General features: G+C 46.4%; 2 non-coding genes across 2 annotated transcripts; both read right to left on the reverse strand.

Moving 5' to 3' along the window:
- Positions 1-5358: 5358 nt before the first annotated feature.
- trnak-uuu (transfer RNA lysine (anticodon UUU)) lies at positions 5359-5431 on the reverse strand. Its single transcript has one exon. It is a non-coding gene; the product is annotated as a tRNA-Lys (tRNA).
- Positions 5432-16960: 11529 nt separating this feature from the next.
- On the reverse strand, positions 16961-17034 carry trnaw-cca (transfer RNA tryptophan (anticodon CCA)). The gene has a single exon. It is a non-coding gene; the product is annotated as a tRNA-Trp (tRNA).
- Positions 17035-20287: the final 3253 nt, after the last annotated feature.

Below are 20287 nucleotides of genomic sequence, written 5' to 3' on the forward strand. Positions count from 1 at the left end.
GCCTGGCTCAAAAAGGGAAGGGAATTTGTGAAGAATCTGGGTCCATGAGACCTCATCGACATGTGATAGTGCTCGGATGTCATCCCAGTTCCAGCAGATTTTGCCCAACCAGCTCCTTCCAAGCAGTGTGGGGACATCGCCCGGGACAATCCAAAGTGGCAGTTCGGGCACCATGCCCTCATAGGTGACCTTGATCATGGCGCTGCCCAGGACAGTGATAAGCTCTTTGGTGTACGTTCTCAGTTTCGGGTGGATGGGGCTCAGGGCTGGTCTGAATGCCTTGTTGCACCACAATCTCTCAAACATCTTTTTACTCATGATGGATTGGCTAGCGCTAGTGTCCAGTTTCATGGCTACGGGTAAGCCATTCAATTTTACATTTAGCATTATAGGTGGACATTTCGTCGAAAACGTGTGCACCCCATGTACCTCAGAATCTGCCTCCTCTCTCTGAGGCTTGAGATTGCTTTAATCCACCCTGGACTGATCTTCCTCTGCCACGTAGTGGTTAGCAGGTTTTGCAGAGCTTGCAGCACGTTTGCAAGCTCGTTGGAGGTGCCCCATGCTGGGATACCTTGGGACTTCAGGGACTGCACTCCCTGGTGGCGGAACATGGGAGTGCATGCTTTACAGATACACTACATCTTCCACATCCTCACAGTGGGCCACAGAGACTCCTGCCGTCTCCCCGCGATCAGCGAACTCACCCAGTTTGTAAAGTTACACCCGGAACAAGTGTCCCGCAAAGGGCAGGAGAAGCCAGAGAGTCTGTAAACTCAGTGTGTAACAGAAAGTAACGGGGATATTAACGGTGATTACAGCAATTCATCATCATCATCGGCAGTCCCTCGAAATCGAGGAAGACTTGCTTCCATTCTAAAAGTTAGTTCTCAGGTGACTGAACCTTTCAATATGGGAATTACAGTCTCTGTCACAGGTGGGACAGACAGTGGTTGGAGGAAATGGTGGGTGGGACTGGTTTGCTGCACACTCCTTCCGCTGCCTGCGCTTGTTTTCTGCAAGCTCTCGATGATGAGACTCGAGGTGCTCAGCACCCTCCAGATGCTCTTCCTCCATTTTGGGCAGTCTTTATCCAGGGACTCCCAGGTGTTGGTGGGGATGTTGCATTTTATCAGGGAGGCTTTGAGGGTGTCCTTGAAACCTTTCCTCTGCCCACCTGGGGCTCGCTTGCCGTGTAGGAGTTCAGAGTAGAGAACTTGCATTGGGAGTCTTGTGTCAGGCATGTGAACAATGTGGCCAGCCCAACGGAGCTGGTCGAGTGTGGTCAGTGCTTCGATGCTGGGGATGTTGGCCTGATTGAGGACGGTAACGTTGGTGCGTCTATCCTCCGAGGGGTTTGCAGGATTTTGTAGAAACATCATTGATGGTATTTCTCCAGCGACTTGAGGTGCCCACTGTATAAGGTCCATGTCTCTGAGCCATACAGGAGGACGGGTATCACTACAGCCCTGAAGACCATGAGCTTAGTGGCAGATTTGAGGGCCTGGTCTTCGAACACTCTCTTCCTCAGGCGGCCGAAGGCTGCACTGGCGCACTGGAGGCAGTGTTGAACCTCGTCGTCGATGCCTGCCCTCGCTGATAATAGTCTCCCGAGGTATGCAATTATTCATCCTCTCACAGACCTCAATTATTTTCATGTGATAAACTGATTGAGAATAGAAAGAGGGTTAGTGCTCGGGATCTTAACCACTCGACCACCAAGGAAAAATTACGATAATTGTATATATTATATATATATATATATCTATATTAATAGAATCATATAATCAGAAAGTTTCAGCACAGAGTGAGGCCATTTCGGCCCATCGTGTCCACACCGGCCGACCAAGAGCTATCCAGCCTAATCCCACTTTCCAGCTCTCGGTCCAGAGCTCTGTAGGTTGTGGCACTTTAAGTGCACATCCACGTATCTTTTAACTGTGGTGAGGGTCCCTCCCTCTAGCACCCTTTTAGGCATTGAGTTCCAGACCCCCACCACCCTCTGGGTGATGAAATGTCCCCTCATATCTCCTCAAACCTCATATCTCCTCAAACCTCCCCCAATTACTTTAATTCTATGCACCCTGGCTGTTGACCCCTCTGCCAAAGGAAACAGGACCTTCCTATCCACTCTATCCAGGCCCCTCAATTTTATACACCTCAATCAGGTCTCCGCTCAGACTCCTCTGTTCCAAAGAAAACAGACTCAGCATCTCCAAACTATCCTCATAGCCAAAATTCTCCAGATCAGGCAACATTCCAGTAAATCTCCTCTGCACCCTTTCCAGTGAAATCACATCTTTCCTGTAATGTGGTGACCAGAACTGCACGCAGTACTCCAGCTGTGGTGTAGCCAGTGTTTTGTACAGAACAAGCATAACCTCCTTGCTCTTGTATTCCATGCCTTGACTAATAAAAGCAAGTATTCCATATGCCTTCTTAACCACATTATCGACCTGGCCTGCTACCTTCAGGGATCTGTGGACCTGCACTCCAAGGTCCCTTTGTTCCTCTACACTTTTCAGTGTCGTACCATTTAATGTGTATTCCCTTGCCTTGTTAAACCTCCCCAAATGCATTACCTCACACTTATCCGAATTGAATTCCATTTGCCACAGTTCTGTCCACCTGACCAGTACATTGATATCTTCCTGTAGTTCGCCACTTTCTTCTTCATTATCAACCACACAGCGTATTTTAGTGTCATCTGCAAACTTCTTACTCATAGCCACAACACTTAAGTCCAAGTCATTGATGTATACCACAAAAAGCAAGGGACCCAGCACTGAGCCCTGCGGAACCCCACTGGATCACAAAATCACCCATCAACCATTACGCTTTGATTCCTGCCTCTGAACAAATTTTGGACCCAACTTGTCACTTTGCCCTTGAATGCCATGGGCTTTTACATTCGTAACCAGTCTGCCAAGTGCGACCTTATCAAAAGCTTTGCTAAAGTGCATATATATTACATCATACCACAGCCCTCATCAACCCTCCTGGTTACCTCCTTGAAAAAAGCAATGAACTGAGTCAGACAAATTCCCTTGACAAATTCAGGTTGACTATCCTTGATTAATACATGTCTTTTCAAATGAAGATTTATCCTGTCCCTCAGGATTTTTACAAATAATTGTAAAAGGTTCGGCTGGCAAGCCTGTATTTACTCAATCCCTTTCTCCCTTTTTAAACAAAGGTACAACATTAGCAGTGCTCCAATCCTCTGGCCTCACACCTGTAGCCAGTGAGGATTGGACAATGGTGGTCAGAGCCTCTGCTATTTCCTCTTTTGCTGCTCTTATAAGCCTGGGATACATTTCATCCGGGCCTGGGGATTTATCCACTTTCAAAGCTGCTAAACCACCAATACTTGCTCTCTCACTATATTTATTTCATCTAATATTTCACACTTCTCCATCCTCATTGCAAAGTCCACATCGCCCCTCTCTTTTGTGAAAACAGATGCAAAGTATCCATAAAGAATCCTACCCAAGTCTTCCACCTCCGCGTACAGATTCCCTTTATGGACTCTGATAGGCCCCACTCTTTATCTTGTTATCATCGTGCTCTTAATGTATTTATAAAACATCTTTGGGTTTTCCCAGATTTTAATTGCCAACATTCTCTCATGCTCTCTCTTTGTTTTCATGATATATTTTTTAATTGCACCTCTGCACCTCGAGAGTTTCTGCAGTATTGAGTTATCGGTATCTGTCATAAGCTTCCCTTTTTTTCCCATAACTATCCCTGTATGTCCCCTGACATCCTGGGAGCTCTAGATTTGTTCGTCCCACCTTTGTTTTAAGGGAACATGCTTGCTCTGTCCCCTCAGGATCTCCTCCTTGAATGCCTGCCACTGCTCTGACACTGATTTACCAGCAAGTAGCCGTTCTCAGTCCACTTTGGCGAAATTCCTTCTCAGCTCAGCAAAATTGGCTTTACCCCAATTGAGAACTTTTATTCCTGGTCCCCTTTGTCCTTTTCCTTAACAACACTAAACCTTACAGAGTATGATCACTCGCACCAAAATGCTCTCTCACTGATACCCCTTCTACCTGCCCCGCTTCGATCACAAGACCTAGTCCAGAAACGCCCCTCCCTTGATGGGCTTGTTATATACTGGATAAAGAAGTTCTCCTGAATGCATTTTAGGAATTCTCCACCATCTATCCCATTCACACTATCATTTTCCCAGTTAATATTCAGGTTGAAATCCTCCACTTTTACAGCTCTATAGGTTTTGCACTTCTCAGCAATCTGCCCACATATTTGATCTTCTATCTCCCTCTAACTGCCCGGGGGTCGATAGTGCACTCCCAGTAGTGTGATCGCCCCTTTTTTGTTCTTTAATTCAACCCACATGGCCTCGTTTGATGACCCCTCTAACACATCATTCCTTTTTACAGCTGCAGGATCCGTCAATAATCTCTCACAACTCAACTGAATACAGCCGGAATGTGAAGCTTTGAGAGGGGCTTTCTGCACCGTCAGGGCTGGAAGCTGCAGAGTTTGAATGTGTACCGAACTGTCCAGATTATTCAGCAAATATAGCAGGACTGAGAGACATTGTGCTTTGTTAATACTGAACCAGAAATGCACATTATTCAATGTTTTCATCTTTAATTAAACACATTTTCAGCTGGTTTTGAACCAGGAACTTTTCGTGTGTTAAGCAAATGTGATGACCACGACACTACGGAACCCACGCTTTCAAAGCAGACTGCAACCTGAATGCAGCAACTTAGACCGCTCGGCCATCCTGACTGCTCAATATTATGTGTGGCCACCTGCAGTTTGATTTTGAACTTTTGTGGCCTGTTACATAAAATAAATGAGGACAGCAGGCGTATCTCTGCCTGACACCGGGGAAACAGTGAGACAGACCTTGGAGCAAGGGTCTGGTTATTGTGAAACAGCAAAGAAAATATTAACTCTGGAATTACCCAAAAGGACAGGGACCTCAAATGATTTGAACACACAATCTTCTGATCAGAAAGCAGACTCACTACCACTGCACCACGATACCTACGCAGTGAGCCTCAGATGTTCGTCTATATGAAGGTTCTGCAATACAAGGGGCTTTAAAGTCCCCGCCCATTCCCACCGGGTGTCAGAAGCAGCGCTCACCTGCCAGTCACCGTATGTTTATTTCTTAAACTTTTGTGTTGCTTTCACAGAAAAGCATCATTAATTAACCCATCACTTTCTTTTGCACAATGAAAGAAATGCTAACTGAGGGAGAGTCGATACTTTAATCAATAAAAGCAGCAAATGCTGGAAATCTCAGCAGGTCAGGCAGCATTTGCCAGGAGACTAAACTCAGCTCCGATTGTTCATCCCCAGCAAGTTTAAACATAATGTTCCCACCCGGGATTAAACCGGGGATCTTTCACATAAAAAGCGAACGTGATAACCGCTACACTATGGAAACATCTGTCACAGCAGCCCCAACAGAGGGGAGCTGACCAATGAGCTCCCTCTGTGCTGATCACCACTGATTTTTAATGTGGAAGCAAGTCAGCCTCGACTTCGGGGATTATTTAAGAAGAGAGGAGGATCAGGAATGTGTTGGCTCACCTTAAACAACTTCTGTCCCACACTGAAAGTTCTCAATCCTTCTCCTCTGCTGCCCTTTACATAAATGTCACGGATCACCCAGCAACCGTGTTCACTTCCACATCCTCACAGTGGGGCCACAGAGGCTCCTACCATCTCCCCGCGATCAGCGAACTCGCCCAGTTTGTAAAATTAAACCCCGAACACGTGTCCGGCAAAGGGCAGGAGAAGCAGGAGAATGTGTAAGCTCATTCTGTAACAGATAGTAGTGGGGTTATTAACGGCGATTACAGCAATCATTAATCCTCTCACACACCTCAAAGATGTTTCTGTGATGAACTGATCGAGAATGGAAAGGGTTAATACTCGGGATCTTAACCACTCGACCAGGGAACAGCTTCGATAATTTGTATAAATATAAAAATATATATTTATTTATGGACCTGAATATCAACGGCTAGCTGCCGAGACCTCATGGCGTAACGGTGGTGCATCTAACTTTGAGCGAGAGAAATTGTTCCACAGTGACACCCATTTCATCTTTTGTTCCCTTTTAAACACGAGAAACTGAGTCAGGGGGAATAAATAGAGAAATAAAAGCACAGGGATATCGACAAGAGGAAGAGAGAAGGGGAATAACTGTCCCCAACCAGAACTAATGCAGAAACCCCTCTGCTGCGCTCGGGGTGGCCACCCGCAGCCTGGATACACTAACGTCTCAACAGCTCATTGACTGTCGGAGTGGGACCGTGCGGCGCTTCAGAAGACAGGTCGAAAAAGCAAAGTCACTGATTCGGTCTCATGTGCTTCTCTAATCAAGAGTAGCGACATACAAAAACTTGCTTTTATCATGGTTACACATTATCTTATGATTGTCAAACATTTGGTTTGTTGATCGAACAGCATGATTGTTGCTGATTCGAGATTAAATAAAATTTGCGAAAAATTCTGGGTTCAAATCCCGGCCGGGCCCATTATTCTGCCCCGAATTTTGAAATTGCGTAAAAATTCTCAGACCCAGGGAATCCTCCGAATACCGCCCGGCTTTATCAATTGCTGTCTCCGCTGGGCAACCGAATACCACCATCTGCTGCAGCTTGGATATCCCTTTCTCTCGATCTTGATTACGCTTCTGTTCATCAGCAAGATGCTGATCCAGTGTCAGAACAGTCCTGGCTGTCCCGAGTGCCTGAAATCACCAATTCTCTACTTCTTTACTCACTGCTGTTAGCTGCTCTCTGAGTTCTGAGACTTCCCTATCTCGAGCCTCAGCCTCTTCTCCTAATGTTTGAATCCCCAGTATGAGACACTGCAACACTAACGCTTTTCTCTTTGTATCACTTTTTAAACCAAACCCTTTAATCTTTTTTAACTGGACACCCTCCACTCAGGACTGCCGTGTCTCTCTCCATCCTCCTGTCATTGTTTCCTGTCTTATCCCATAAGTTCCCCCTTTCGACTCAATATACTCATTAAGAAATGACTGGAGCTCAACTGGAATATCCCCTGAGCCTCCCATTACTAACTAAAGATCCCTTTAATCACGACAACTAAGAGAATGCTCACCCCTCGAACTGATGTGTGGGAAACACTTCTTCCAACAACTCAGCCAACTTTCTGCTTCATGTCGGGGGCTTCGAATAAGCCAACGAACTTTCGAAAATCACGTCGGGATCATCAAAATGTTGCAAACGGCTGTCTTGCTCTTTTCGCTTCGTTGCTTTCAATGTCGAATTACCCGCACACACTCCGTTGTAGTAAAGGCAGGATCGGGTCTTTTATTTATACATTCATACTAAACAAACCAAGTATGAAAGTTACTGAGAACACTTCACAAAGGCAGCTTGCTTCGATTTCCGTGGCTGCTTGAGACATACACCTTCCGAATGTCCAGTGTCTCTGCTGTCTGTGTCTCTGCAGTCCATAAATGTCTCATCTTTATACTGAAAAAGCCTTTGAACTCTTATTCTTTGCATTTAGACAATCCTGACTAACTGCTTTCTGAATCTTTTAACAGACAGACTTAATGTTGCTTGTTTAACTTACAGATGTCATTAAATAGGAAGAAGGTTACACTCAAATACTTAACATACAGACATCATCAAATCGTTTAGTTCTGAGTTTCCATTATTCCCACCGTAACAAGGTACTCACATATTTAACATCCAGACAATGACCAGTTACTCATCTCACTGGCTGAAGGCACCACATTGTCTCATAGTCTCTTTACCATCCAAACTTCAATCTTCCTGTGATTTAATCCAAACTTCAGACTGCATGCTGAAGCAAAGAGTTCAGCAATGCGGGACTGTGCTAATACAGAGCACAGGATTTGACAACTAGACTTGTAGATCAAGCATCAATGACAAAGGCAACAAAACTGCCCACCAGCACCAGCTGTCTCTCACTTGTTTGTCCCAAATTGTTAGCAGCTGCGACAGCAAGCATTCAGTTTCCACCGAGATTTAATCTCAGATCGCTGGATTCATGTCCAGAGTGCTCACCATTACACCATGGAACCAACGATGTCAAATTCTTTGAAACATTTCTCAAAAACAAGATCATCTCCAACATTACAATTTGGCTCGGCCTTTCTCATCCACACCGTTAGTTTCCCCACTTTACGCTCTGCTAATTATCGGCGCAGAGCAATTCACACAGATACCGTCGAGGCTATGGGTTCTCAAGTAGCTGTTTCTGTTTCACACTGTTCATCACAGCTTGTACTTCAGTCTTGCCAGGTAAAAAGTGTGTTGGCATTGCAATGCATTAATGTTAAATATTTGGCATGATAAGAAAAAGCAACGTTTTGTTGAGTGCAAAACATGCAGTGCCTGCATTTCAAAAAGTGTTGCTTTTATTCATCCAGCTGAATGCATATTGCACTGATAATCTCAGCACACATTGTGCAGGTAAATGCAGCAACAAACTGATTTGTCCTCCGCTGATTTGTGACAGTTAACTGACGGTTGAGCACACGATTTGACAACTAGACTTGTAGACCAAGCATCAATGATAAAGGCAACAAAACTGCCCACCAGCACCAGGTGTCTTTCACTTGTTTGTCCAAAATTATTAAATTATTGACTTTCATTCAGTTAGCATTTCTTTAATTATGCAAATGAAGATCATCGATTAATTAATGATGTTGTCCAGTGAATGCAGGATAACCTTGAACAAAAAGCCCCAACGCGGGGCTCGAACCAGTGACCCTAAGATTAAGAGTTTCATGCTCTCCCAATTGATCGAGCGGGGCTTCTGCCAAATGTGGGTTTTTGTCGCTGATTGCAGCCAGGCGCCTGTTGGCTCCGCCACAGATGTTTAAACTTGCTGTCGAGGAACTGCCAGGATCTTCCTGAATGGTGGACCAGGCTCGAGGGGCCGAATGGCCGACTCTGGCTCCGAATCCTTACATGTTTATCATCTCATGACTTTTCACAGGAGAACAAACTTGCCCCTGAGCATGCATGAGGAGAAAGCTCCAGAAAATATTCCCACCCGGTGAGCTTTCGCGTGTGAGGCGAACGTGTTAACCGCTACACTGCGGAAACATCTCCACTTTCAGCACCAGGTCAGACGGAAATGTTAAGTGAGCAGGTGAACTGCAGAATGCCACTTTTGAAGAGTTGGTCGAGGTGTCAAACAATGAGTTTCACTTTATGATTGAAAGCAGAAAGTATCAGACATTGGATTTGAACCCACTCCTCCACATGCAATTGCAATCCAAACACAGCACCTTCGACTGCTCAGCCATCCTGACTAGGTGCTGCTGTGTTTGGCCCCTTGCAGGTTGATTTTGAACTTTTGTGTCCTGTCACATGAAATAAATGAGGGCAGCAGGCGTATCTCTGCCTGACACCGGGGAAACAGTGAGACAGACCTTGGAGCAAGGGTCTGGTTATTAAGACACAGTAAAGAAAATATTGATTCCGGAATTATCCCAAACGTCAGGAACCCTGACATGATTTCGATAGCAATGTCCTCATCTCGAGTGAGATGTGTTACCGTTGCACCACTAGCTGTACACAACGAATATGAGATGTTTATCCATATGAACGCTCCTTAAAATAAGGGCTTTAAAATCCCTGCCCATTCCCACTCGGAGTCAGAAGCAGCGCTCACTTGCCAGTCACCGTCCGTTTTTTTGTTGAACTTTTGTTTTTATTTCACGGGAAAGCATCATTACTTAACCCAATGTCATCTTTTGCACAATGAATGAAATGCTGACTGAGGGACAGTCGATACTTCAATCATTTCTTCTGTGTTTTGCATGTTAACTGTTAAACCAGATCCCATTTTACACAATTTTTGTCGGGGATTGTTTCAAAATCTTCATTGCTGATGACACCAGGAATCTGGGGCAACTTTTGTCAAATTTAGCAACACCGGTTAATCCGACCATGCACAGAAAATAGAATCAGTAGTGAAGAAAAAATCCCACGGTGCTCATTTTCAGATTCAACATCGTAGGATTTCAAATAAAGTGAAAGAATTTTACAGTGAAAAGATTTGGAAGTTTTACTTGTATTTGTGTCTTTAATGAAACTTTGTGGCGTCTGACTCCCGTTCATGCCACTGCTGAATAAGAAAGGAGGGTCTGACGTTGACCAGACTGCACTGCCCCTGATATTTGTGAGCTCATCCTTTATATTCAGTGGTTTCTCGCCCTTTGATGGGCTGCAGTGTAGCGGATATCACGTTGGCCTCACACGCGAAAGGTCCCCGGTGGATCCGTTTTCTCTCACTCAAAGTTATCTATTTATTGAAGTGATATAAAGAGCAATTCAGGAATAAGGGAGCCCTTTTGCCGGGAGAATAAATAGCAAATAAAAACAGCAATTGCTGGAAATCTCAGCAGATCAGGCAGCATTTGTCAGGAAACTAAACTCGCTTCGGAGTGTTGCACAATAGCAACTTTAAACATAATGTTTCCGCCCGGGATCTTTCACGCGTAAAGCAAACATGATAACCACTACACTACGGAAACCTCTGGCACAGCGGCCCCAACAGAGGGGAGCTGACCAGTGAGTTCCCTCTGTGCTGATCGGGAATGTGTTGGCTCACCTGAAACAACTTCTGTCCCACACTGAAAGCTCTCCATCCTTCTCCTCCGCTGCCCTTTACAGAAATGTCACGGATCACACAGCCACCGTGTTCACTTCCACATCCTCACAGTGGGGCCACAGAGGCTCCTACCATCTCCCCGCGATCAGCGAACTCAAAATTAAACCCGGAACACGTGTCCAGCAACGGGCAGGAGAAACAAGAGAATCTGTAAGTTCGGTCCGTAGCAGAAAGTAATGGGGTTATTCATGGTGATTACAGCAATTACTAATCATCTCACAGACCTCATTTATATTTATTTGACGAATTGATCGAGTATCGTTCCCAGGTTAGTGCGCCGGATCTTAACCCCTCGACCACCAGGGAACAGTTACGATACATGTAGATATATTTATATATATTTATATATGACCGTGAATATCAACGGCTAGCAGCCTCGACCTCAGGGCGCAACGGTAGCACGTCTAAATTTAAGTGAGAGAAATTCTTTTCGAGAGTGAAACCCATTTCATCGTTTGTTCCCTTTTAAACACTAGAAACTGAGACGAGGAATAAACAGAGAAATCAAAGCACAACGTTATAGACAAGAGGAAGAGAGAAGGGGAAAGATACTGTCCCCACCCAGAACTAATGCAGAAACCCCTCTGCTGCGCTCGGGGTGGCCACCCACAGCCTGGATACACTAACGTCCCAACAGCTCATTGACTGTCGGAGTGGGACCGTGCGGCACTTCAGAAGACAGGTCGAAAAAGCAAAGTCACTGATTCGGTCTCATGTGCTCCGGCTACAAAGAATAGATAGACACAATAACATGCTTTTATAATGGTTACACATTATCGCCATTCTTGTCAAGCAGTCGTTTCGTTGGTCCAGGGGTATGATTCTCACTTCAGGGTTGTTTATGGCAATTTGCGAGAGATTCCGCGTTTAAATACCGAATGAGCCCTTTCAATTTGCATGGAACTTATGCAAACAAGTGTTATTTATGTAAACCTGTAAATACCTTGTTTAACCACCAGAGGGCTCATCCCCTGGAGACCCAAGAGATCCCACAATCCCTTGGGAGCACTTGTACTTAAGGAGGCCTCACAGGCTGGAGAAGCACTCTGGAGACCTGCAAGAAAAGACTACGGTCACAAATTACTTTGAGCTCACAGTATCTGCTCAGACTCTTTATTCGTGCACTACAACTGGCGATGAGATACAGATGACGAACCCCACCGCAACGATGCAGAGACCAATGGGCATCGTGGAGAAATTTTCAGAGGGAGATGATTGGGAAAGCTTAGTGGAGCGACTCGACCAATACTTCGTGGCCAGCGAGCTGGAAGGAGAAGCGAATGCTGCCAAAGGAAGGGCGATTCACCTCACTGTTTGCGGGGCACCATTTATGGCCTCATGCAAAAGCTGCTTGCTCCAGCGAAATGCACAGAGAAATCGTATGTTGATTTGTGCACACTGGTCCGGGAGCATCTTAACCTGAAGGAAAGCGTTCTGATGACGAGGTTCCGGTTCTACATGTGCAAAAGTTCTGAAGGCCAGGAAGTGGTGAGCTATGTCGTCGAGCAAAGACACCTTGCAGGCATTTGGAATTTGAAGGACATTTGGAGCACATGCTCAGGGACTTCTTTGTACTTGGCATTGGCCATGAAGTAATACTTCGTAAACTAATTTTGACAGTCGAGACCCCAACCTTGAGTAAAGCCATAGCGATAGCCCAAGCGTTCATCGCCATCAGTGACAATACCAAACAAATCTCTCAGCACACGAGTGCTGTACAAGTACTGTGAACAAAGTAATGTTGTTTTCAAATCGTTACGTGCAGGGCAGGCCTCACATGCCTGTAGCTTTACGTCTGCAGATGTCTCAGAGCTCACCATCAAGGGTGATGAATGCTATGCCATTAACACTTTGTTGGCGCTTTGTTGGTGATCATCGTTTCCATTCATGCCGCTTCAAAGGATACGTTTGCAAGGGTTGTGGAACAATGGGACACCTGCAACGAATGTGCAGGCAAGCTGAAAACCCTGCTAATCCTGCAAACCACTATGTTGCAGAGGAGGGGAGATCCACGGCAGATCACAACGAACCAGAGCATCAGACCGAGCAGGTAGAGGTATATGGGGTGCATACATTTACCACAAAGTGCCCCCGATAATGCTGAAGGTTGAATTAAATGGACTCCCAGTGTCAACGGAGCAAGACATGGGCGCGAGGCAGTCCATTATGAGCAGAAAGACTTGATAAATTGTGGTGCAGCAAGGCCTCAAGGCCAGTCCTGACTCCCATTCGCACTAAACTGAGAACTTACACAAATGAACTGATTCCCGAAATCGGCAGTGCTACTGTAAAGGTCTCCTACGATGGAGCGATACACAAGTTACCACTCTGGGTGGTACCGGGCGATGGCCCCACGCTGCTCGGCAGGAGCTGGCTGGGGAATATACGCTGGAACTGGAACAACATCCGTGTGCTCACGCCCGTCGACAACATTCCGTCTGCCCAGGTCTTAAACAAATTTCCCTCCTTGTTCGAACCAGGCATCGTGAAGTTCCAAGCAGCAAAAGTGCAGATCCACCTAATTCCCGGGGCGCGACCTATCCATCACTAAGCGAGAGCAGTACCGTACATGATGACAGAGAGGGTGGATATCGAGCTGGACAGGCTGCAACGAGAGGGCATCATTTTGCTGAACATATTCAACGAGCGGACCAGTCCGATTGTTCCAGTCCTCAAGGGAGAGGGCACCGTCAGATTCTGTGGCGATTACAAAATAACTATCAAATGTTTCTCCCTTCAGGATAAATGCCCACGACCAAAGGCAGACAACCTTTTTGCGACGGTGGTGGAGGAAAGATGTTCACGAAGCTGGACTTGACCTCGGCCTACATGACGCAGGAGCTGGAGGAATCATCGAAGGGCCTCACCTGCATGAACACGCACAAAGGTCTCTTCATTCACAACAGATGCCCATTTGGGATTCGATCAGCTGCGGCAATATTCCAGAGAAACATGGAAAGCTTACTGAATTCGGTCCCGCACACCGTGGTCTTCCAGGACAACATCTTGGTTACAGGTCGGAACACAGATGAGCATCTGCAGAACCTGGAGGAGGTTCTTAGTCGGCTTAATCGCGTGGGGCAAAGGTTAAAATGCTCAAAGTGCGTTGTCCTGGCGCCCGAAGTGGAGTTCCTGTGGAGAAGAATTGCGGCGGACGGCATCAGGCCCACCGATTCGTCGATGGAGGCAATCGACAACGCACCAAGGCCACAGAACGTGACGGAGCTGCGGTCGTTTCTAGGACACCTGAACTACTTTCGTATCTTCGTACCGGGCCTCAGAACACTGTTCGAACCACTGCACGCTTTATTGCATAAAGAAAACGAATGGGTATGGGGTAAAAGCCAAGAAAATGCCGTTGTAAAAGCTAGAAAACTGTTATACTCAACCAAATTGCTTGTGCTGTATGATGCATGTAAGCCTTTCGTGCGAACATGTGATGCGTCGTCATACGATGTTGAGTGTGTATTGCATCAAGCTCATGAATCTGGGAAATTGCAACTTGTTATTTCTACATCCAGGAGTCTGTCTAAGGCTGAGAGGGCCTACAGCATGATCGAAAAAGAAGTGTTAGCATGTGTTTATGGAGTAAAAAAAATGCATCAATATCTGTTTGGGCTCAAATTTGAATTGGAAACTGACCATAAGCCACTTATATCCCTCTTTTCTGAAAGTAAGGGGATAAATACAGATGCATCGGCCCGCATCCAGAGATGGGCGCCCACATTGTCCGCATACAACTACGCCATCCGCCACAGACCAGGCACAGAAAACTGTGCCGATGCTCTCAGTAGGCTGCCATTGCCCACCACAGGGGTGGATATGGCACAGCCCCCAGATTTAGTTATGGTAATGGAAGCATTCGAGAGTGAGCAATCACCTGTTACCGCCCGACAGATTAGAACCTCGATGAGCCCGGATCCCTCATTGTCCTTCGTAAAAAACGATGTGCTCCACGGGAGTTGGTCTAGTGTTCCGTTAGAGATGCAGGAAGAAATAAAGCCGCACCAGCGGCGCAGAGATAAAATGTCCATACAGGCAGACTGTATCAAGTAGTGGTGCCGAAAAAGGGCAGGGACACTTTCATTAGTGATCTCCACAGTACCCACCCAGGCATTGTAATGATGCAAGCGATAGCCAGATCCCACATGTGGTGGCCCGGTATCGATGCGGACTTAGAGTCCTGCGTTCACAGATGTAATACATGCTCGCAGTTAAGCAATGTACCCAGGGAGGCGCTGCTAAGTTTTTGGTCTTGGCCCTCCAAACCGTGGTCTAGGGCACACGTTGACTATGCAGGCCCGTTCTTGGGTAAAATGTTCCTTGTGGTTGTAGATGTGTACTCCAAGTGGATTGAATGTGAGATGATATCCGCTATCACCACTGAAAGCTTGCGGATCATGTTTGCCATGCACGGCCTGCCTAACGTTCTTGTCATGACAATGGGCTGTGCTTCACCAGTGCTGAGTTCAAAGAGTTCATGACACGCAATGGGATCAAACATGTCACATCTGCCCCGTTTAAACCAACGTCCAATGGTCAGACAGAGAGAGCAGTGCAGCAATCAAGCAGAGCTTGAAGAGGGTAACTGAGGGCTCACGGCAGAGTCACCTATCCCGAGTCCTGCTTAGTTACCGCACAAGACCCCACTCGCTCACTGGGGTTCCCTCCGCGGAACTGCTCATGAAAAGGGCACTTAAGACAAGGCTCTCATTAGTCCACCCTGATCGATACAAACAGGTAGAGAGTAGGCGGCTTCAATAGAATACATATCATGATCAAGCAAATGTGTCACACGAAATCGAGATGAATGAACCTGTATTTATGTTGAACTATGGACAAGGTCCCAAGTGGCTTCCCAGCACTGTCGTGGCCAAAGAGGGGAGTAGGGTGTTCCTGGTCAAACTTTCATATGGACTCACCTGCAGGAAACACTTGGACCAAACCAAACTCAGATTCATGGACTATCCAGAACTATCCACAATAGACTCTACCTTTTTCACTCCAACAACACACACACAAGTGGCAATCAACCCAGCGGTTGACCACGAAGCAGAACCCATCACCCGCAGCAGCCCAGCAGGACTCACCACGCCCAGCAGGCCAGCGAGGGCCCAACAAATGACTCACCAAAACCAACATTTGCACCGAGAAGTTCAACCAGGGAAAGGAAGGCCACAGATTGACTCAAATTGTAAATAGTTACACTACTGACTTTGGGGAGGCTGGGGGGAGCGGTGCCGGGGGAGTGTTGTTACATATATAAACCTGTAAATACCTTGTTTAACCATCAGAGGGCTCATCCACTGGAGTCCCAAGGGATCCCACAATCCATCAGGAGGCCTCACAGGTTGGCGAGACACACTGGAGACTTGTAATAAAGGACGACGGTCACACCTTACTTTCAGTTTGCAGTATCTGGTCAGATTCTTTATTCAAGACATAACACTCTGTATTTAGGAGGCTGGTTTAAAATGTTTATTGCTCATGTGACAAGGAATCTGGGGCGACTTTTGTTCAATTTATTTCACGGCAAAAATAGTCTCAAAAATCACCTTCCGCCCTGGATCCTTTCGCGTGTGAAGCGAACGTGATAACAACGACGCTACGGAAACACTGCGGACAAAATGATGTTGGGAACATAACCAGATGTTTAAACTTGCTGTTGAGGAACTGCGAGCATCTTCTTCAAGAGTGGACCAGGCTTGTGGGGCCGAATGGCCTACTCAGGCCCCTAATCCTTCCATGCTTATGATCTTATGACCTTTCACAGGAGAACAAACTCGCCCCTGACATGCTTGAGGAGAAAGCTACAGAAAATATTCCCGCCCAGTGAGCTTTCACTTGTGAGGCGAACGTGTTAACCGCTACACTGCGGAAACATCTTCACTTTCAGCACCAGGTCAGACGGAAATGTGAAGTGAGCAGGTGAACTGCTGAATCCCAGTTTTTAGGAGTTAGTCGTGGTGTCAAACAATGAGTTTCACTTAATGATTAAAAATAAGAAATGTCAGATTCAAATCCACATCTCCAGAGGAGACTGCGAACAGAACACAGCACCTTAGACCGCGCGGCCATCCTGACGATTCAGTGCTGGGTGTGGCCACCTCCAGGGTGATTTTGAACTGTTGTGTCCTGTCACATGAAATAAATGAGGGCAGCAGGCATATCTCTGTCTGACACCGGGGAAACAGGGAGACAGACCTTGGAGCAAGGGTCTGGTTATTGCCAAACAGCGAAGAAAATATTAATTCTGGAAGAACAATTTCCAAAAATACAGTGACCCCGACGTGATTTGAACACGCAACCTTCTGATCTGGAGTCAGACACGCTACCATTGCGCCTACACAGGTCTACACAGGAAATGTGGGATGTTCGTCTATATGAAGGTTTCACAATACAAGTGGCTTTAAAATCCCTGCCCATTCCCACCAGGTGTCAGAAGCAACACTCACCTGCCAGTCACCGTATGTTTTTTTCTGAAACATTTGTGTTGCTTTCACGGGAAAGCATCATTAATTAACCCCTCACCTTTTTTTGCACAATGAAAGAAATGCTCACTGAGGGACAGTCGATACTTCAATCATTTGTCCTGTGCTTTGGGGAGCGGGCAGGAAAGTGGACCTGAGTCCATGATCGCATCGGCCATGATCGTATTAAATGGCGGAGCAGGCTCGAGGGGCGTATGGCCGACTCCTGCTCCTATTTCTTATGTTCTTATGTTCTTATGCATGTTGACCCATTTTACACACTGTATTTTAGGAGTCTGGTTCAAAACCTTCATTGCCGATAACACCAGGAATCTGGGGCAACTTTTGTCAAATTTAACAGCACCGGTTAATCCTACCGTGCACAGAAAATAGAATCAGTAGTGAGGATAAAATCCCATGGTGCACATTTTCAGATTCAATGCAGTAGGATTTCAAATAAAGTGAAAGAATTTTACAGTGAAAAGATTTGGAAGTGTTACTTGTATTTATGTCTTTAATTAAACTTTGTGGCGTCTGACTCCCGTTCATGCCACTGCTGAATAAGAAAGGAGGGTTTGACGTTGAGCAGACTGCACTGCCCCTGATATTTGTGAGCTCATCCTTTATATTCAGTGGTTTCTCGCCCTTTGATGGGCTGCAGTGTAGCGGATATCACGTTGGCCTCACACGCGAAAGGTCCTCGGTGGATCCGTTTTCTCTCACTGAAAGTTATCTATTTATTGAAGTGAAATAAAGAGCAATTAAGGAATAAGGGAGCCCTTTTGCCAGGAGAATAAATAGAAAATAAAAACAGCAAATGCTGGAAATCTCAGCAGGTCAGGCAGTATTTGCCAGGAGAATAAACTCGCCTCCGATTGTTCATCCACAGCAAGTTTAAACATAAAGTTCGTGGCCAGGATTGTACCAGGGACCTGTCACATGTAAAGAAAACATGATAACCTCTGCACTACAGAAACCTCTGGCACAGCAGCCCCAACAAAGGGGAGCTGACCAGTGAGCTCCCTCTGTGCTGATCGGGAATGTGTTGGCTCACCTTAAACAACTTCTGTCCCACACTGAAAGTTCTCAATCCTTCTCCTCCGCTGCCCTTTACAGAAATGTCACGGATCACCCAGCCACCGTGTTCACTTCCACATCCTCACAGTGGGGCCACAGAGGCTCCTACCGTCTCCCCGGGATCAGTGAACTCACCCAGTTGACAAAACTAAACCCCGAACACGTGCCCGGCAAAGGGCAGGTGAAGCCAGATAGTCTGTAAGCTCGGTGTATCACAGAAAGTATTGGTATTCATGGTGATTACAGCAATTATTAATTGTCTCACAGTCCTCAATTATTTTAATGCAATGAACAGATCGAAGATCGAAACCAGATTAGTTCACCGGATCTTAACCCCGCGACCACCAGGGAACGGTTATGATACATGCAGATATATTTATATATATTTATATATGAACCTGAATATCAACGGCTAGCTACCTAGACCTCATGGTGCAACGGTAGTGCGTCTAACTTTGAGTGAGCGAAGTTGTTCCACAGAAACACCAATTTCATCTTTTGTTCCCTTTTAAACACTAGAAACTGAGACAGGGGGAATAAATAGGGAAATAAAAGCACAGGGATGCAGACAAGAGGAAGAGAGAAGGGGAAAGATATTGTCCCCACCCAGAACTAATGCAGAAACCCCTCTGCTGCGCTCGGGGTGGCCACCCACAGCCTGGATACACGAACGGGAGAACACCAGCGGCAGGTCGGGGCCATAAAAGGAACGGCGAGCGGCCCTGGGAGCAGCTTGGAGGTCCCGGGAGACTACTCCAGGGAGCAGCGCGAGCTGGTGCAGGAGGGCGGCGGCAGCGAAGAGAGATGTCATCAAGGTCCAGGTCGGTGATTGGAGTGTGGGCAGATACAGCAGCAGCGGCGAGATCGGGGCGAAGGAGTGGTGAGAGACTGGAGAGGGATGTGATCGGGGCCCAGGGGAGGCATGGGTTCAGGGTCAGGGGCCCAGGCGCAGCACGGGCCAGCCCACACTGCGATATGTGTGTGCACTAGGTCCGTGCAGCAGAGCTGGTCTCCAGTTGTCTTGGTTAACCCTTGCCACTGGACCAAGACCTCGCTCTGTCAAGCCCGTGTGATGGCTGGGATGCAACGGCCACCACACATTAAAAAAATCCATGCACAGTCATATTCCACCCTTCGGGATGTAGTTTGGGTCTTTCATTTAAACACCTGTGAACTCATCCTTTTTCGGCGTGGAAGCAAGTCATCCTCGTTTCGTGGAACCGCCTATGATGATGATGATGACGGATACATTAACGTCCCAACAGCTCATTGACTGCAGGAGTGGGACCGTGTGGCACTTCAGAAGACATGTCGAAAAGACAAAGTCACTGATTCCGTCTCATGTGCTCCTCCAATCAAGAATAGCAACACACACTAAAAATGCTTCAATAATGGTTAACCCTTATCTCCACATTTGCTAAACAGTTGGCTTGTTGGTTTATGAGTATGCTTGCAGCTTTGGGGTTCTTAATTGAAATTTGCGAGTGTTTCTGGGTTCAAATCCCGCATGAACCCTCAATTTGCCGCAAATTTTGAATTTGCGTCAAACTTTTGCAAAGAAGGACTTGCATTTCTGCAGTGCCTGTCAGGAACTCATGACGCCCCAAAGCGCTTTACAGCTATGGAGTTACCTTTGAAGTGTTGCCATGTGAGGAAAGATGTACCCAAATCACCCCATACGAACCTCAACTATTTGCGAAGGAGTTCATAGAATCATTGAAGTTTACAGTACAGAAGGAGGCCATTTCGGCCCATCATGTCCGCGCCGGCCAACAAGAGACTATCCAGCCTAATCCCAATTTCCAGCTCTAGGTCCATAACCCTGCAGGTTACGGCACTTCAGGTGCACATCCAAGCACTTTTTAAATGTGGTGAGGGTTTCTGCCTCTACCAACCTTTCAGGCAGTGAGTTCCAGACCCCCACCACCCTCTGCGTGAAGAAATTTATTCTCTAAATTTTCTACCAATAACTTTAAATTTATGCCTCCTTATTGTTGACCCCCTCTGCTAAGGGAAATAGGCCCTTTCTATCCACTATATCTAGGCCCCTCATAATTTTA

This window comes from Pristiophorus japonicus, unplaced genomic scaffold (genome assembly GCF_044704955.1).
Source record: "Pristiophorus japonicus isolate sPriJap1 unplaced genomic scaffold, sPriJap1.hap1 HAP1_SCAFFOLD_112, whole genome shotgun sequence".
Classification (NCBI taxonomy): domain Eukaryota; kingdom Metazoa; phylum Chordata; class Chondrichthyes; family Pristiophoridae; genus Pristiophorus; species Pristiophorus japonicus.